Genomic DNA, 5,000 nt, shown 5'->3' with positions numbered 1-5,000 from the left:
ATCCAGACCATACACCGACTGTCAGAACAACTCCACAGTAAGTCTGAGGACATTACAGACCTCCCACTGCGACCTTTAACCCATGTTTAAGTAACGAGTCTAAACTATAATCTCTCACTATTTTACAGTTTACACAGATAAACAGTGTTTCCTTAGTTACACCTGCAGGGTTTCCCGCAGAAAATGTGTTAGTTAAGGTGGTGGTGGGGTGGTGGGTTGGTGTGTTGGTGGTGGGGGGGGGGGGGTGTTCGCTCCAACATTAAATTTCTCCTATAGGCATATGTGTTGTAGCCCAGTCATTAAAAAAAACGATTTAGTTTCATATTTTTTTTTAAATTATTCTTTTTTTTTATTTCATCTATGTTGATTATATGAAAAGCATGAGTAAGATCCATAGACAGTATAAGAAGGTAAGATTAGAAGGCTTGCGGTAGGCTTGCTACGATAGTCGGTGTTACCTGTGTTACACGGTGTTAAGTCGCAACACCGGTTCTATTTCACTGTTACAGACCGCCAGAGACGGTCGAACATAGTGGAAGGAGTCGCGTCTCGCGAGCCATATCGAGAATCTCGTATTGATTTGTCACCTGTGACCCTGACCGATGACGTGTTGGAAGCTATATCCGCTCCATTCATGTCACGGTCGTTCTCTTTGTCATTCTCGCGAAGAGATCTCGCTCGAGCGTGCACAGCGTTTTTTGGTGAGCAACTGCTCCCCGCTACGGCTGTGTCTCGGGAGAAATATTTGGATTATTTTTGGATTATTATCGCGCGCATCGGACCATAACGTTATACCCACTGGTTGTCCAGGGTTTTTGTTTTGGACCGATCGCTACTAGCAGTGTTGAGGTGAGTACTCATTTGAACTTAGTGGTTAACCAAGGTTCATTTAGACTGCGTGTAGTATTGTTTATTGCCTAAACAGGGTTTGTTTGGAACCGATCGCTACTCACGTGAACTTAGTGGTTAACCAGGGTTCATTCAGACTGCGTGTAGTATTGTTTATTGTCTAAACGACTACTATGTGTATGCTCATTGGTTAACCAGGGTGATACATTGACAAGGCTTATTGTAGCAACTGTAAGCCTTTTTATTTGGAGTGGCTGTTTTTCTTTCTGCCTGTATTGTGATTATAATCCCATTGGTTGACCAGGGGTTTTTCCAACTACTGGTCTGGAAGTTATGGCAGCTTCATGCACCATCTGCTCAGGTCCAATGGATCTCATGGATGCTCATACGCAATGTCCCACTTGCCTAGGCATTGATCACCTCCGAGAGGCTTTAGTAGACCCATGTCCTGAGTGTGGTTTGATGTCCTTGGAGATGAGACGACATCGGCTGGCTGAATTAGATTCTGAGTTCCGGGATTCTGCTCCATCAGTTGGGGCAGCGTCACATGTGAGTAGCAAGCGCGTGGCCAGCAAGCGTGTGGCCAGTGGGACTGGAAGGCCTTCGAAGAAAATGCGAACCTCTTCGGAGTCAAGTACGTTGACCCAGCAAGTAGCTGAGCTTGCGAACGCTGTTCAGGGTATTAAGGCCTTATTATCTGTACCCGCTACTCGTCAGAATATGAGTGAGGGGAATATGGGTGTTTTAGCTCCTCCCTTGCCCAGGTGTGAGCTGGCGTCCAGTTTTTCCAGAAGAGAATCAGACACCTTATCTATTGCGGCCTCTGACTCCTTAGACAGGGAGGAACAGGATTATTATACGCCCATGCAGGAGACCATACCCTCACATTCCCAGTCCCAACGTTCCCATAGCGACGACGGTTCTAGCCTTCAGGATGCGCCTTCTTCAGTGGTTTTCTCTCTGCAGGACACACTCAAGATGGCGCTCGCCAAGCGGAATTTGGATCCTCCACTTCCTGGGCCAGGCCAGTCAAACCTCTTGCGTCGCTCAGTTTCCCAGCAAGAGGATTTCCTAATGCCGAGTTGTCCTGACTTCACAGATGTTGTCTCTTCTGCGTTTCGGTCAGCTCCTTTATCCAGACCTGATCGTGTGGCTCGTACACTAGCGGCAATGGCTGAAGCCGAGGAGAAGGGCCTTGGTAACATGCCTCCAGTTGAGCCATGCGTTTCTTCACTGATAGTGTCACCAGATGAGGCTCTTAGACAGAACCTTCGCTGTCCTAACCCAGAGTGTAGACGCACAGATGATCTGTTGGTGAGGATTTATAATGCTGTCTCAGGCTTGAGTCGTGTGGGGAATTCCATGGCTCATCTTCTGTTGGCACTTCATTCCGCTTTAGGTGCTAATCCACCAGATGGTACTGCATCATCAGAGTTACTTGAGGCCTCCTTACAGGCCTTGGGTTCAATCGCTTTCTCTAGTGGAAAGGCTCTTGGGCTTACAACACAGGCTAGGCGACAGGTTTGGCTGGCACAGTCTAAACTTCCAGAGGCTTGTCGTAACAATCTTCGTCAACTACCACTGGTACCTGGGCATGTTTTTGGTCCAGCCGCCCAGGAAGCTCTTGAGCGCAGAGTTCGTGCAGTGGAGTCTCGGTCCCAGCACTTTGAGCGCAGTGTGAGTTATGGGCCAACCTCACATCGAATGCCTGTTCGTCAGGCAAATCCACTCCAACACAGGCAGGGACAGTCTTACAGGCCTGTACAGCAGGTTACTCGACCTGGGTATGACTCGAGAAGGGAGGCATCCCGTGCTCGTAGACCACCTGCTCGCCCTGTGGCAACTCATCGTCGCCCCCCCAGGGATAAGGGAACCGCTCCCCATCGTCGGTGATGGTCCAGGGTCTGTGATGGGACACTTTTCAACCTCTCAACTACAGCTTTGGAGAGGGATTACAGACAACAAGTGGCTCATCGACACACTCGACAAGGGCTACTGTCTTCAGTTCCGTCACAGACCCCAATTATGTACACACACTCGGCCCACAGTGGTTCGGGACCCTCGTCAAGCTCTTGCTCTATCTCTCGAGGTCCAGAAGCTACTGGAAAAGGGTGCGATAGAGCTAGTAAACCCCCAGGTCCATCCGGAGGGATTTTATTCAAAGTACTTCCTAGTTCGCAAGAAGGATGGGAGTTTCAGGCCAATCTTGGACCTCAGACGCTTGAACAGGAGTCTCAAACACCTTCCTTTCCGCATGTTGCGTGTCAAGGATGTCCTACAAGTAGTCGAACCCGGCATGTGGTTTACGTCTGTGGATCTGAAGGACGCATATTTCCATATCCCCATTGCACCTCATCACAGACGGTTTCTTCGGTTCACATTCCAGGGCAGGACATACCAATATCGAGTCCTACCATTTGGCCTCTCCCTCTCTCCCCGTGTATTCACACGATGTATGCAAGCGGCACTAGAACCTCTACAACGGGAGGGCATGTTGATTCTCCCTTACCTGGACGATTGGCTGCTTTGTGCCAGCTCACCTCAGCAAGTGGCCAACAACACACAGCGCCTACTGGAGCATGTTACTGCTTTAGGACTGAGGGTAAACCTAGAGAAAAGCTGCCTTACTCCATGCCAGTCAATATGCTTTCTGGGTTTGCAGCTGGACTCCAGAGTAATGAGGGCTACCCTCACAGCACGCAGGACGCAGGCTATACGGGGAGCCATAGCGAGGTTCCAGGTTCAGCGCAAGCTACCTTATCTCCACTTCTTACGGCTAGCGGGCCTTCTCACGGCAGCCTCATCGGCCATTCACTTGGGGCTTTTACACCTTCGCCCCTTTCAGCGTTGGTTGATAGCCAGACGGTTGTCAGCGGTTCACAACCGTCATGTCCTTGTTTTGGTGACAACCAGTTGCTCTGTCTCCCTGAGGCTTTGGAGACGGGAACAATTTCTACAAGGGGGTGTACCAATGGGACCACCCCCATCCCGCAGAGAAGTGGTGACAACAGATGCCTCTCTCTCCGGATGGGGAGGGCTGTGGCAACACCGGGGCGTACAAGGGAGCTGGACCTTGCAGCAGATGTCATCTCACATCAACATCCTGGAGCTGTGGGCAGTGCTTTTCACCCTAAGGCATTTCATACAGGAGTTATCAGGGAAGCACATCCTGGTGCGGACCGACAACACCACAGTGGTGTTTTTAATCAATCACCAAGGGGGCACGAGGTCTCTACCTTGCCTTCGTCTCTCACGAGTGCTGCTGTTGTGGGCAAACCAGCACTTCCTGTCGATCAGGGCAGCACACATTCCCGGTCACTGCAACAGAGTGGCAGACTCACTCTCTCGATCGGGTCCGAAGCCAGGGGACTGGTGTCTGCACAAGGCGGTAGTTCAGTCAATTTGGGGACTTTATGGGACCGCAGCAGTCGACCTCTTTGCCAGCAGAGAGACGACACATTGTCCGCTGTGGTTCACAGAACAGAAGGAGCAGGGATCACTAGGCCAGGATGCCCTGGCACACAACTGGCCAGACCTCCTCCTCTATGCCTTCCCTCCAATTCCACTTCTCTGGCCTGTGCTGAGGCGTGTGCAGGAGAGACAACACAGGCTTATTCTAGTGGCACCCTGCTGGCCAGCAAGACCGTGGTTCAGTCTGCTGCTGACCCTTACGACCGGTCCACCGCAACCATTGCCAGTTCGGAGGGACCTACTATCACAAATGAACGGGGAGCTTTGGCACCCCTCACCGAGCAAATTGAACCTATGTGTATGGCCCCTGGGGTTGAGCAGGAGCTCTCACAGTGCTCCGCAGATGTGAGAAACACTGTCATGAATGCAAGAGCCGCATCAACACGTCGCACTTATGCCAGTAAATGGAAGATTTTTGTTTCATGGTGTACAGATCGATCTGTCAACCCAGTCACTTGTTCCATCAGTTCAGTGTTGGAGTTCTTACAACATTTATTGGACACTGGGCGGTCCCCAGCAACTCTAAGGGTATTCGTGGCAGCCTTGTCAGCACATCGGAATCCCTTGGGGGGGATATCGATTGGTGCGGAGAAATTGGTGGCGGCTTTCCTTAAGGGAGCAGTACGTCTTAATCCACCGGCACGGATAGTGCATACCCAGTGGGATCTTCAAATGGTGCT

The 5,000-nt window shown here is 50.8% G+C and overlaps 1 protein-coding gene across 3 annotated transcripts in view; it reads right to left on the bottom strand.

Moving 5' to 3' along the window:
- LOC309495693 (acyl-CoA dehydrogenase family member 11) overlaps window positions 1-5,000 on the bottom strand; it is a 25,611-nt gene that overhangs the window by 3,257 nt on the left and 17,354 nt on the right. The window lies entirely within an intron of this gene.

The sequence above is a fragment of the Leuciscus leuciscus genome (genome assembly GCF_965113295.1).
Source record: "Leuciscus leuciscus genome assembly, chromosome: 3".
In the NCBI taxonomy this organism is placed as follows: Eukaryota; Metazoa; Chordata; class Actinopteri; order Cypriniformes; family Leuciscidae; genus Leuciscus; species Leuciscus leuciscus.
Note: the sequence above shows the minus strand (reverse complement) of the source record. Positions and strands in the feature narration are given on the sequence as shown.